Raw genomic sequence first — 15,518 nt, 5'->3', positions numbered from 1 at the left:
ATATAATAAAGCAATCATAAAAACTGCTTATCTATTGTATCAATGTACAAAACTATACTTGCATACACTGACCTTTGGTGAGCATCAGCTGAGGCTTGTGTAGCCCACATAATTACCAATGAAAACACTTTTTTGCAGCTGTATGTGATGAATTTCATTCCCAGCATGCCTTCTATACGTCTGCTGCCATGGCTCACCTGGTGTGGCATTGGAAGTAAGAAACTAATTAGATTATTCCAAGTCTTATAGAGTTTTATATTCTGGTGTTAGAGAGACACATTACAAATGTTAAATCAATTTCAGAATGAAATGTTTGTTAATCTTCATCTGCTGAGAGAGACAATATTTCTTTTCCAAGCTGCATTCCTTCATCACATTTACCTATCCTTTAGCATGTTAGACCATTGGGGCACCACAAAGATCTGTTGACCATCTTTCTGCTTAGTTCCTTAGCTTTAGATTTTTTAAAAACATGGGCTGCCCAAACATTATTGCCTCTCTATTGATCTTAAGAAATGCCAAGCTTTACATAAGGCACCCACCCTTTCCAGGGCTGCCAAAAGAAATGACATAGTTGGTAGTTTAACTAGATACAGTTTTGATGAATGCCAGAAACAAAGAAAAATCTAGAATGAACTAATAGTGCAATGCAATGAGCTGTAAAACACACTGAGAACATATTTAGCTTTTTTTTTTTTTTCAATTTGAAAAATTGTTTTTAAAAACTTTTAAATTATTTGTTATATGTAGGGTTCTTGAGTTTATAAGGCTCATTTTGTCACCATTTTGTTCTAGAGTTATTTTAAAAGGAAGTTGAAAACTAAAACAGTCATAACTTAGGAATGTTTTAAAGTCAACTTACTGCTGAAAGTGTACCAGCAATAATACAAGTGTGGACAGTCCAGGATACAGACAGTTGTTGGCTAACAAGGCAAAGCTGAACTCATCTAACCTAACCCATCTTTACGCACAATATGATCTGTGAAGTACAAACTTTGATGTCAAAATGTAAATATATTAATAACATTACTCTATTTGAGTAAGGGCCTAAGAGTTTGGCCTGAACTGTGTGAAATTTGAACCAATCACTTGGCAGCCTCATCCAGGGGCTTCTTGTCCCAGCATTCAAATCTTTTTTTCCCAATTTATTGTTTTCAGAGCGTTAGTCTCCCCTTAAGTCATTATTTAGTTGAAGCTAACAAATTTAAGTTTATACCAAAAAGTAAAGCATTAAATGTATGTTAAGTTCCCCTTGCAGACTTTGCGGTCTATGTGGTAGATGTTGTTTCTGTGGCCCATGGTTAATGAGGGTGTCATGTGGCCAACACAATGATCAACCACCTTTACAATTCCCTAACTAAAGTCAGGTACCCATTAGAACTCTTTGAATCCTGAATTATTTTCCACGTTTAGATGGAATTAATTTTTTTTTGCCATTCGGGGTGAAAAGAATGCTTTGATTAGACTTTTATAAATTTTTTGTTTATAATATAGCACAAAGCAATTATAATAAAACAAAAAATTATTTTTATATTAATGTTTGAAAATTAAAAATAAACATTTACAGACTGCAAAAAAAGCCTCTAGGATCTAGATCTAGAGCAATATAATAAAAAATAAATATTTACCAACAAGTTTCAGATGTATTTTATTGCCGGCATGGAAGAGGTAAAGATACTGACGACAGTCCGGTGCAAAGTCTTTCACATCCCAGGATCTTAAAATGGTATGACGATCCTTAAAATACAAATAAAAACTCCATGAGTCACAAACATCACAATTTTTGTTTATCTTTTAGCTCACTTGGTTACCTAAACTAGTCTATATCAATATACTTTTTATAAAGCTTTTATCAAGTCTGACTGACTTTTTGATAAAAATTGTGTACATGTTATTCTCCCACTTCCCATACTCAGATCAAGTTGAAACATAGCACTATTATTCATTGTCCTTAACAAAACATAATTAACCAAAGAGTTAAATGATTATTGGCTACATGTAATTTTAATTGGGGAAAAGTAAAGGCGGTTGGTTATTGTGCTGGCCACATGACACCCTCACTTACAATAGGCCACAGAAACAGATGACCTTTATATCATCTGTCCTATAGACCACAAGGTCTGAAAGGGGAACTTTCCTTTTTTATGTGTTGTTACAAACTGACAGGAGAAAGGATGAAAGGCGGAACACTGGCGCCTCAAAACCAGTTTAGCTTCGTGTTGATGGGGCACGTCAGCCTAAATAATGCAACCCATCTAGGAGAAGGAAAACTCTCCAAACCTCCACTCTGTGGCGATACTCCCCCGTGTGGGTATCGGGGCTTGGAAATGACCAAGAGAAATAAATAACCCCACTGCCTTTCCACTTGCATTTTTCTAAGTGAATAATAGTGGACCTTCCCCCCCTCTAGGTGCTTTTTGACGGAGGTCTGGATTGCACTACACCAGACAGAGGTCCTTGTCTCACTACATTCTAATACTAGATATAAATCCATCATGAAGTGTTTTTTTTCTGGATCTGGTGAATGTGATATCGTAAAGGGGCCTGGATCCAGGATGTGACAATTCCACAGGGCATACCCAGGGCACAGTCCACTTTAAGCTTTCTACTGCAGAAAAGTTCCATTTGGAGAGCTCTATGGATGGCGGAGAATGGACCATTGGCCAACCCCACCTTGTCCCATGGATATTCCGGTTACAGTCTTCAGACCTAGATGTTTCCTTTTATGTCAGTATTGGAGAAAATTGCCAAGACCGAAAACTCCCTTAAAATGCGGGGACTATATATATTTATAGATTTTTAAAAAGCCTGAGGAAACAGCCAGCCTACACTAAATGCCAAGGAATTTAACGAAAAATCCATACGAGCTCAGACGTCGCCTCATAAAAGGTCTGCGCATGTCAGTTTCTTCCAGGACTGCCTGTGATAAGTCAGCTACTGGAAATAAAAAACAGACTAGCAGCAAACACCTAAACCTTTTGCAACTAAACATCTTAGGCCTACAAAACAAGACAACAGAACTCCAACACATACTCAAGAAGCATGATATACACATAGCGCTATTGCAAGAAACACTACTGCCCAAGAAAAAAATAAACATCACAGGCTACACACAGTACAGATTCCTTTGCACCAAATGTCAGGGAATTATGACCCTCCTAAGAAACAACACACAAGCCACAGTAAAACAAATACAGAACAATACAGACATCGACACGCAGGAAATACTTCTTTGGAGAGGAGGAACAACATCAAAAACTACTATTGCCCACCATCATCAACAGCAGAAATAGACATACAACTACCACACTACACAAGGACAATAATAGCTGGCAACATCAATGCACACACACCTTCCCTAGGCTACCCACACTACAAAAAGCGTGGCAAAGAAATATAGGATGTAACAAATGCCTCTAACCTACAACTTCTGCAAAACAAAACTTCACCTCCAACTTTCCTCCACAGAGCACACAACACAACTAGCAGACCTGACCTAACTTTTATCTCTACAGACATCACCAACTCTTCTAAAATAACAGTACTTGAAGACATAGGTAGTGACCACAGGCCTATACTCCTCAATATTGGAATGCCAGGTAGATACCAATCCAACAAAACAACTAGATGGAACTATAAAAAAGCTAACTGGACAGGTTTTTCACAAGAAAAAGACACAAGACTATCAAGCATAATTGAGACAGACGTCAATTCAACCTACACAACTATAGTCTCCAACATCTTACAAGCAGCAAAAAAACACATCCCTCAAGGCCAAGTTAAGAAATACAAACCTTTTTGGACACCTGAATTAGATAAATTAGTAAAAGAAAGAAACATGGCCAGGAAGACTATAGAAAAAAAAACTACTAGAGAGAACAAGACAACGTACAACAAATTGACAGGGCTTATAAGATACAAAATTAAAACAGAAAAAAAGAAAAAGTGGACCACAACATGCGAACAACTAGATCTAAACAAGGATGGTCGAAAGGCCTGGACCCTTCTGCACCGGTTAACAGGAAAGAAACAAATAACAAACCCCCAACCTATAAAAGGCACTGACGACATAATAACAGAAAACCTTAAAAAGGCTGAAACCTTCAATAAATATTTTGCCAGCATTAACAAGTCAAAGCCAAGAAAACAACTGGACCAGGCCTTCAGTAATATCTTAAAGAAAGAAGAAAAAGCTCCAACAGTCAACTGTCAGATCTTTGACACTCCCTTCACTCTACATGAACTCAATACTGCCCTCAAGCCTCAAGTCAAGAAAATCCCCTGGAAACAATAAAATAACAACTGAAATGATTCAGGGACTAGGACCACAGGCCCAAAAGTGTATACTTAACTTTATCAACCAAACATGGAAAACTGGAGACATACCACAGGAATGGAGAACCGCAAACATAATACCCATTTTAAAGAAAAATAAACCACCTGGAGACTCAAAAAGTTATAGACCAATTTCTCTAACATCCAACATTGGTAAAATGGCAGAAAAAATGATCAATAACCGAAATGAGAAGGCTGACACACTCGCCAAGAGTGGGAGAACAAACTCACAAGTAAACTCTGCACTCTATCCAGAAGAAATGAAGAAATTAATTGTAGATAAAATAAATGAGAAATGGACGAGCTCCCATCCAAATCACAAGAAAGATGATGCTTACTATAAGCTATCCCGACAAGACCAACGTCTAATCTTTCGACTCAGGACCGGACACAACAGAATGCGACAACACATGTTCCGGAAGCTCAAAATTGGAACCAGTGAAATCTGCCCATGTGGAGTATCACCAGAAAATGCCGACCACGTCCTCCAAAACTGCTCTCTCTACCAAGAGGCCTGTATAAGACATTGGCCCCAAATCACCCCAATAGAAAGAAAACTATATGGAGTGCTCCCTGATTTGGAAACCACTGCGCAGTTCATCTCATGTATTGGTCTAGTCATATGAACACTCCAACATAACAATGAGAACGATGAAGAACATGAGGTTAAGTGAAGAAACATGAAGTTAATCTTAAAAAGAAATTTAAAACAAAAATCTAACATAAAATGGAAAAAAATCTTACAGTCTGTGCTTTGTCTTGTGTTAAACGAACAGCCAAAAGAAGAAAGCAAAAGCTTCATCAGCTTGACACCACATCAGGTCCACATCTTTTAGTGCTGATCGCTTGATGTACATGACTCTATCAGACCTCTATTAGAAGACTTGCTTACTGGTTTCCAACTCACGGGGACACAGCAGAATTACATCTCTATTCTTGAAAAAAAAAAAGATATATAAGGTTAAGCATTCTGATAGCTGAATTAAACATTTTTAAGTTTCTTGGGTTAAATTTTTTCTTTACAACTAATCAAGTTTTCAGTCCAATTTCTTTTGAAATATAGACAAATGGTCAACATCTTAACAAACTATATTTATTACGACTGTTTCTTATTGCCTTAAACTCAGATTACTCTGCTAAGTCATTGGTTTCCCTTGCTGATTTAGGCAACCCATATAAGGTAGGCATTAGAGTTTAGTGGACTCTAAGCCTTTTTCCAATTAATATCGAGAGAAGATTCTCCCGACAGAATAATAATTGTTTTGCCATTTCTTCACTAAACATTGTGTAGGTTGATGCTATGTGTTCAAATTGATCCAAGTAATTTTCAAGAGTTTCCTCTTTGATGTTAAAGTTATGGAATTTGGAGATGTTTGTTGGGTCGATATATTAGGGTTTACTTTGACTGCTTCTACTTTTGCTAATTCTATCCATTCCTCACTTTCTTTTTGTTTGGTTTCTAATTGTTTTTGTTTGAGTTCTAAGTCTTTTAATTCTTTTTGATGAGCTCGTTGAGCTGCTCTTTCATCTCTTTCTCTTATTCCCCAATATATGTTTCTAGTTTATCCCTCTCTTTCTTTTCAGCTTTTTCTAATTCTAATTCTAATTCAATAAATTGTGAGAAATTAGTGGAGGGATCAACAAAGGCTATGGCACCTTACCCGAAAATAAAGGCAGCTATCCAGAGAGATGAAAGGGGCAGTCCCCCAGAAGGTTGTGCGCAGGGCTAACTACTTTGTCATATAAAAAACAAATACTGTCCTGAAAGCTTCTACTCACAAGAAAACCTGGACAGATCTCAAAGGAAAACAGCCTTGGCCTGGAAAAGACATGATTTTTGTTTTGCAACATGGAACGTGCAAAGCCTTTATAGAGCAGGTGCGCTAGCCCAACTTACTGAAGTGTTAAAGAAATAAAGGATACCTCTTGTAGCCATACAGGAAACCAGGTGGAAAAACATTCTCAGAACTAAGGAGTATACTATATTTTATAGTGGTGGAAGCATTAACTTAGGTACAGGTTTTGCTGTAAAAAGAAAATGGCAGGTAATGTCATTGGACTTAAACCTGTAAGTGATAGACTCTGCTCACTACGTTTGAGAGGAAAATTCTTCAACATATTATTCATCAATGTCCATACCCCTACTGAAGATGCAGATGATAACAAAAAAGAAGCCTTCTATGATGGACTGGACTGGAAAGAATTTATGATGAAGCACCAAAGCATAACATCAAAATAAATCCTAGGAGATTTTAAAGACCAACTGAAGAGATTTTTATCGAAATTGAGATAACTATTGATTATGATAGTAGATGGTATCAAATATAGATCCTAAAAATTTGAGTTAAAAGAAATACATATTTATACTAGAAAAAGTCATTTGAAAGTGGAAAAAAATTAACGAGATTTGAAATGGCTCTGTCATGGCCGAAAGCGGAAGTGACGTTATAGTATGGAAATCACGGAAAAATGTCGAGCTCAAGACTAAGACACTAGATCTAGCTAGACCGCCTAGAGGATTCTAGATCTTGTTTTTTGTTATTAAGACCAACTTAACGTAGACAATTTAGTCTTATTACTAGATTGTAACTAGATATGGATTTAGATATCTAATAATAGATTTTTAGCTAGATATATTTTTTTTACTAGTCTTAGTTTAGAATATTTAGATGTAGATCTAGAATCTAGATCTAAATTATTCTAAATCTAGTCGTAGATCTAAATCTAATTTAGTATAAATAAATTAAATAAATTACTATAAAAATAAATACAAAAAACAATAATATAGGAATATAAAAATATAGTCTTATGACTTATATAGTGACTAGCCTAGGCTATAGGGCTAGGTCACTTCACTAGTGGTCTGTAATATTAATATATATAGATTCTATGTCCTGGGGAAGGTTCTGTCTAAATCTTTAGTTGGTCTATAAAAAAAAGTATTAAAAGTCTATTCTTGTTTTGTAGTAGGGCCTACTACAAGATTTAGAAGACTATTATCACTTATAGTCACTATAGTGTCTATAGTAACAATAGTTTTTAGAAAGCATATAATTTTTACATATCATCTAAGGAAGGTATAGATCTAGATTTATAAATTAATAAAATCTAGACTTACTAAACTCTTTCATCATTAGACTCCAAGAATTATAAGAATTAAGATAGATCTACTATAGACCTTTATAGTATATAATCTAGTTATATTCTAGTAAAGTAGCACTAGATTCCTCTAGGCTGATATTAATGTTCATATTATTTATTATTATTATAGCTTTTTTATAGCGCTACTTTCATGCTTATAACATGCTCAGAGCGCTTTGGTCCAATCTCATTTGTGGACCGGTGGGAGGGGGGGGGTATCTAGGAGTTGCTTTTCCGTGCTGCCTTTAGGCACTCAGTAAACGCAACTCCGCCCGAGTCCGGTGTCGAACCTCGAGCCCCCTTCTAGGTAGCCAAGTTCAAGCGCACTTAGCCTCTCGACCACGCTTCCCACCAATATTCATTTAATATTACTTAATTTTTCATTTATGTATCTATTATGTATCTATTACTAAATATATATATCAATATATTTTATTTTATTTTATTGTAGAAACCTGACATTGACTAAAAGATGATCTGACGCATCCAACAGTGGATGGCTGCCTGATTGTGTGTTATGCCAGCTGGACTGTTATTTTATAAGACTGTTGAGCATCTTTTACTTACGAATCTAAAAGCTGATGCTATGACACTCAATGGCTTAGAAGAAATCCTGTCAGTTTTATATGGTTATGACAATAATCTTTAATAAATAAGTCTTATACAAGGACAATAAAGATTATTATTATTATTATCATATTTTCAGTTGGTTTGTTTTAAGCTAACGTTGTCTTAAATTTTTAGAATTAACAAATTTGTTACATTTTCTTTATAAATACTCAAAAGTGAAAAAATATTCTTTTGGATAAATTTCAACTTTGTGGGACATGCCCTTTATATTTAATGCAAACATAAAGTTATAAGGCATTATCTTTGATTCCAAAGATTAAGGATGAATGCAGCATTTCTCTTGATCACACAAACCCAGTTGCAACTTGTATATTTTGTCATATCTAATTCATTATACAGACAAACCAGTGGTTTCTATGGCATATAGGAAAGCAGATTGCATTTGAAAGAAACAGCTGAAAAGCTCTGACGAGCTTGCTAAAGACAGACGCAGACGACGAAAAAAAAATTAAATTATTATAAATGCGGAATGCATAGTTTGTTTATATTTATAAATTAGTTAATGAAATGTAAATATTTCCAGTAAGACACTGTTTACAAAGATATTTTAAAGAAAATTTAGCACCCAAAAGTTATTTAGCCAGATAAATAATTTAATATTAGAACTTGAAATATTTAATAGCTTGAACCTAACTGATCAAATATATTACCTCAGCTGTTTCTGCTCTTATTATCTTATTTAAATTAAAGTATTCTGATAATATTCTAATAGTCATACTGTTTTTTGTTTGGACAATAAAGATTATTATTATTATTATTACCGGTACTTTGAAAATATGTTAATATAAGAAAAAGTAAAAGTGAACTATTAGTTAGCAATTCTGCTTTATAACAGAATTAGGAAAAACAAATTGAGCTCTTCATTGCTATCAGCTTTTCATTGAGCTAACTGCTTCCAATATGGGGATTACTCTTAAATTTTTAAATCATATAAGTTAAGGAAGCTGAATTTGTACTTAGTGTGTAAGTAACTATCAAGCTTTGACTTGTTTCTCCCCCACCCCATCTCTACACACAATTACACATTATCATTCCAAGGGCATTTGAATAAGTGAATTCCATTAGTCAAGGAGCTGTTTCTGCAACCATAGTTTCTAGCATATAGATCTACTTTGTCACATGTAAATTATGAGTGAGTCTGGTGTGAATGTACACTTTGGTTTCTTATAGTTATAATGTTTTTTGTTTGGTGTAATGCACAAATTGTAAGACAAATTTCCTTACGGATAATAAAGATTATTATTATTATTATTTTACTATCATCGTTATCAGAACGAAAAATACCGGTAATTGAAAGAATTGGTGATACAAAAAAATTGCAGGTGTACTGCACGATATGGTGGACAGAAACACTGTGTTGTGGTCAAATACTGGGTACGCATGAATGGATCTAAGTTAAACCGGCTTGCTAATTGTGATTAGCTTACACTCATAGTCATAAAAAACCACACGTGGACTTTAACAAGAGATATAGTAGACTGATCCACGTTGTACGGTGGACTAAAACTCGATACTAGTACGCTTGATTGGATCTAGGCTAATCCGGCGAACATTAATTCGCTTACCTCTAAATTTAGTAGCGTGACCTAGTTTCCATACTATGACGTCACGGACCAGTGTAGTGAGGGAGAAAGACATCTCGAATGGCTACGAGACTAAGACTTTTTAGTGTCCCTAAAACCCACATTAAAACGCTAATATCTCATTAACGGCTGAAAAGTTATAGAAAATATTTTGCATACACGTTTTTTTAAGCATTATATTACAGAAAACAAGTATTAAAACGGTTTCTGTGATTGACCCCAAAACCTCTTCAGTTGGTCTTTAATGCAAAAATTGGAAAAGAACCAGCATACAGGCCAACAATTGGCAAAGAAAGCTTACATGAATAGTCCAACAATAATGGCATAAGATTAGTGAATTTTGCATCAGGAAAAGGAATGTCTATCTGCAACACTAAATTTTAACATGAGAGTATTCACAAGGTAACCTGGATCTCACTCGATTTAACACCCAGAATCAAATAGATCATATACTCATAGATAAGAGACATGGATCGGATATGCTAGATCAGAAGTGTGCAAATTACGGCCCACAGGCCACATGAGACCCGCCTAACTGTTTTATGCGACCTGCGCATACCTACAGAAATTAGGTGAGCTCATAGATTATACATATAAAGAATGCAAATATATAAAAAAATAACTACTTTTAAATATCTATATAAATTATTGAAATTTCTGATTCTTATCAGTGATGATGAAGAGGTGAAAGAAATAGTCTCTACACATCATTCTAAAAAGCCTAAACTAAACCTAGCGTAAATTCTTATTTGCAATATTTTAAAGATCCAGTCAAAGATTCAAACTCAGAGGAGAAGTACTTGAAGATTTGGAAATAAAACATTCTAAGGTTCGGTACCACAGTAGTGTCCGCTGGCTTAGCATGGACAAGATATTGAGAACAATATAGGATCTCAAGGAAGAAATTATGTTCCTTGAAGGACATTGACTATGACTTTGCTACTAATATTTCTAATGAAGAGTGGAAGACTCAAACTTTTTTTTTCTTCGGAGGTATTGCACAAAACTTTCCCATTTTTCCAGGCAAGCAAGTGAAAACAGATTTTGACATTTTCCTTTGCTGAAAGGTAAAACTATTTCTAGTAAAACGGTTGAATTATTTAAATTATTTGATTTTGGAATGGGCTGAATACTTTGAGGGGACATTGGAGAATATGAACTGCCACATTGGAGGAGCAGATCCCTTAGTGAACCAACACTCATTGAAACATCAGAAATAATTAGGACCACAAAGAATCACAAAGCACCAGGAGAGGACCAAATTACAGCACAACTAATTAAATATGAAGGAGAACACTTAGATTCCCAAATACACAGACTAATATCAAGAATTTGGGAAGAAGAAGTAATACCAACAGAATGGGAAACAGCTCTTATAATCCCAATACACAAAAAAAGGATCCAAGCTAAAGTGCTGCAATTACAGAGGAATCTCTCTACTAAATGTGACTTATAAGATCCTGTCTAGGCTTATAACTAAGAGGCTAGGAAAATACTCAGAAGAAATCTTAGGTGACTACTAATCTGATTTCAGATCAGATAGATCCACAACTGATCACATCTTCACACTAAGATGTATACTAGAAAAATGCCATGAATACAGCATACCTATCCACCAACTCTATTTAGATTATAAAATGGCCTGTGACAGTATCAAATGGAAATATCTATACATGACACTCTACAAAATTTTTGAATACCTAACAAACTGACAAGACTTATACATATGACTTTAAATAACCCAAAAAGTAAAGTCATGATAGAAGGAGAACACTCACTGGAATTTAAGATTAAAAGAGGATTAAGACAAGGTGACTCACTAACTTGCATGCTTTTCAATTTGACACTGGAGAGTTATAAGAAATATACACATAAACACGAGGGGAAATATTACTAACTTTTTAAATACTTCAGGAGAGAAAATATGGGTCCACAACCAACAGGGACGATATACAGCTAACCTCTACAATACCTTGCTTATGCCGATGACATTGCCTTATTGGGTAAAGAAACCTCTGACATTGCTAGTTTTTTCACACAACTAGAAGAAGCATCTCGACCAGCAGGACTTGAGGTCAATGACAGTAAACCCAAGTACATCGCAATGACAAGAGACAATCAAAAAGATAGGACCATATATTAAAATCATAAATCACAAATTTGAAAATGTCAAAGCATTCAAATATCTAGGAAGTACAATTGATTTAAAAAATGACCTACTAACAGAAATAAAGGAAAGAATAGCAGGAGGCAACAGAGCATTTTATAGCACCCATCATTTACTTAAGAACAAAACAATAGCAAGAGAAACCAAGAAAATAATATACAAAACCATAAGACCAGCTGCAGTGTATGCAAGTGAGACCTGAACGCTGACAAAGACAACCAAAAATATACTAAATACTTGGGAACGAAAAATTCTTAGGAAAATCTATGGTGCTATACAAGATGAAACAGGGTGGAGGACATGTACTAACCATGAGATATATTAATTGTATGAAGACCCACAGATAGTGACGGAGATAAAAGGCTAAGGAGAGATCTGAATGGAGGGATGTGTTGAAGCCAGCTAAAGCCCTCCATGGGCTGTAGTGCCATTGGGATGGATGGATGGACAGTGTTTCCTGCAAAATGACTGAAAAATAATGACATTAAAACAAAAAAAAAAATATTTGCTCTAGATTCATATTTTACGATGTCTTTTAACAGTATTTCTTTCAAAATAACTATTTTGTATTAAATAGGTTAAATAAGATCTAGATGTAGTGATAAATTTCATCATCTTGACATCATATATATGTGATAAATATACATGACTTGATCATCATATATATACATAAATCATAAAGGAATGGACTGGATTTCTGGATGCACTAAGATTCTACATCATGCAACAATACAGGATTACAGGCAGCACTTTGACTTTCTTACTGTCACTAATACCGTAGTCTAACTGTAATACTTGATCTAGATTCAGATCTAGACTCTTGTAGACTGTCCCTTACTTTACTCATAGTCATAGTCACCATATAATAGATCTAGATATCATAGTTTGGTCAGACGTGAAGACCTCCTGCAGGAGGACAAGGGATGGGAGCGGGCATGGTTTGAGCCCATGACCATCAATAAATTCAAATGACAGTCCAGTGCGCAAACCGCACGACCAGGCAGCCATCCACAAATACTAGATCTAGAGATATAAATATATAGAGAGAGAGATAGATCTAGAAACTAGAATATATAGATCTAGATTCTAGTTTGTCTAGATTACTCGTCTCTATGGTAGATTCTTATAACTGAACACCGACTTTCGGGAACTAGGTCAATTTTTTATTTTATTTTTTTATTTGGTGAAGGTTTAACTTACAAAAAAACTGAAAGCAGATTCTTATTCTGCAACTAAAGGACTATAAAAATAGCTGTGTTCCTTTGTATTACCACCCATAGTCAAGATTTTATTTTAAAATAAATTAGGTCACTTCATGCTCCTATTTTGAACGCAGTTTTTGGGCTTTCTCCTTTAGTTGAACAGTGAGCACCGGTGTTGAACACCACTATGTAATTGCTAATAAATTATGTCGGTGTTACTTAAAAATTATTTAGATTGTAGTAAAAGAAGTAGATTCAATTTTGCAATATGTATTTATAGTCTATTTCCTCATATACTCTCTCTATTTCTCTCTTTATATATATATATATATATATATATATATATATATCGTGTATAGTTTATTTATTTAAATACCTATTTAATCTATGTGTAGAAACAGACAGAAATAAATTTATATAGATTATAGAGCTATAAATTAATTATTTTAATTTAATAAACATATTTTCTTATAGGCTACTTGTATTTTCTCTCTGTCTTTCTTTTAACTCCCATCCAAGGACCCTCTTCTTGTTTTCATAATTTGGATGTTCGTTTTGTGACACCTTAACATCCCCTCCCTCCCATAGTTGCTTATAATTCTTTTCATGACTCTCTCCCCCTTCCCTCCACTGCCTGTTGGATAATTTGTGACACTACTCGCTGAGTGTATACCTCTCCTTACCGCCAGCTTATCTTGCGTGATCACATGCAGTGGGCATGGTCTCTGGCTTCAAATTAGCAGCCCACACTTTTTCTTTCACTCATAAGTTATATATTCTAGATATCTCTATCTAGGTCATGTTTATTCATTGAAAAAATCATAGATTTATTAATCCCAATAATATTTCTTAATACGATTTTGCTGTGTTCAAAAAGGAGAATGAGCTGAATTCATTATTATTTGTTTGGACACCCCCTTTTTTAATTTTATTTAACAGCTAACGGTATAAATGTGATTGGAAAGTCTTTCTAAAGATGTTTGGAAGCTTATTTTGATATGCCCATCAGCCTATGATCAAACAGGCTCATGATATAGCCTTCATCCCTTATATGGGTATGAATTGCCGGGGGAGGTTAAAACAACAGCTTAACATACATGGTTACCGAGAATCTAAATAACTGCCATCTGCTTTGGAAAAACGGAACAAAATTACCAGAACTTATCTAAAATTGGACATGCTCAGTCCCGAATCGTCGATTTTAGCTCCAAACATAAAAACAAATGAATTACAAACAAAAAAAAGCGACCCGTTTAGAAAGGAGAATCCGATGGGGTGTTCAAACTATAAGAGCCTCCTCTAGATCTAGTATAGTCTAGTCGTCTAGGTCTAGATCTTGTTGAATCTTCATCTAGTCTATCTCTATAGTGCCTCCTCTAGATCTAGTATAGTCTAGTCAAGTCTAGTCGTCTAGGTCTAGATCTTGTTGAATCTTCATCTAGTCTATCTCTATAGTCTATAATTTATTTATTATATAGTAATATACTTATTATATAGATCTACTCTATAACTCTATAACTATAGTCACAGTGACTAGTCTAGTCATCTAGTATGAGTATGATCTAGTCAGAATCAGACTTAGACTAGCTAGTGACTTGTCTACTGTCACTTGAGTGTCACTGTCTACTACTAGAATTACTTACCCCAATCATTATTTATATCCATATTCTACAGCTGAAAGATTAATATTCCCATTAGAATCTTATTCTATTAAAGCCTACACATAAGCCTAAATATGTTTCATTTTGAAGGCTAGCAAAAAAAACGTAATTTTCAAAAAATCCATTCCAACATGCTGATGATAATACTGATAATCATAAGCACCTAAAAATAGCTTCACTATCGCTCTTCTAGGTCAGAGTTAGTAAAGGTATAAATCATTATTTAAAAACTAGCAGTGCGTGCGTAAACGAAACAACCCAAAATCGGCGATTCTAATCGGCGCCTTCGACATAGCGGTCACGCTCTAGTTGTCTACCTACAGTGAAGTCCAGAAGGGCGTAGGCGCCATTATCCCATTGGTGGTTAGAAAGGCTTTTATCTAACTACCAGTCCTGGACGTAGGGCTCTTCACCTCTGTCCTGTCTGAGGCAGGGGCGTAGCTAGGAATTTTTCATCGATTGGGGGCCCGGGGGGGCTTGGCCTCTTTTGAGGCCTCCGCATTTTGCGTAATATTTATTTTTTTTTATAAAAAAACACACTAATTTGGTTGCCCTCCAAATTGGGGGGGGGGTCCGTGGGGATTTTCAAATACTCCCCTTCCCCAATTGTTTTTACAAAGCTTACATCAATTGCTGTCTGTCTGGTCAAAAAGTTTGTAGTTTTTTTTTTTCTAAAAGTATTTTTTTTTTTATTTTCTTGTTCATATATTAATTTTTAAGCGATGGGAATTTCAAGTCACTGTCCACTGAAAGAAAACCTAGATCAAAGTCAGCGCTATTGTGTCTCTAGTGCAGTGTT

The 15,518-nt window shown here is 35.0% G+C and overlaps 2 long non-coding RNA genes across 11 annotated transcripts in view; one reads left to right on the top strand and one right to left on the bottom strand.

The window, feature by feature from the left end:
- Positions 1–14,899, bottom strand: part of LOC129928688 (uncharacterized) — a 28,081-nt gene extending 13,182 nt beyond the window's left edge. For 2 of the 10 annotated variants that reach the window (XR_008780151.1, XR_008780156.1), the window contains exons 1-5: positions 14,702–14,898; positions 5,080–5,270; positions 1,629–1,737; positions 863–979; positions 73–197 (exon numbers count right to left, since the gene is read on the bottom strand). This is a non-coding gene — a long non-coding RNA (uncharacterized LOC129928688). Of the gene's footprint in view, positions 1–72; positions 198–862; positions 980–1,628; positions 1,738–5,079; positions 5,271–5,996; positions 6,524–12,166; positions 12,325–14,701 lie in introns of those variants that run through there. The other 8 variants (XR_008780154.1, XR_008780155.1, XR_008780158.1 and 5 more) reach the window with 8 other exon arrangements.
- Positions 6,608–8,170, top strand: LOC129928694 (uncharacterized). Its single transcript, XR_008780168.1, has 2 exons — positions 6,608–6,920; positions 7,928–8,170. It is a non-coding gene; the product is annotated as an uncharacterized LOC129928694 (long non-coding RNA).
- Positions 14,900–15,518: the final 619 nt, after the last annotated feature.

The sequence above is a fragment of the Biomphalaria glabrata genome, chromosome 10 (genome assembly GCF_947242115.1).
Source record: "Biomphalaria glabrata chromosome 10, xgBioGlab47.1, whole genome shotgun sequence".
In the NCBI taxonomy this organism is placed as follows: Eukaryota; Metazoa; Mollusca; class Gastropoda; family Planorbidae; genus Biomphalaria; species Biomphalaria glabrata.
This window is presented reverse-complemented; position numbering and strand designations above follow the sequence as displayed.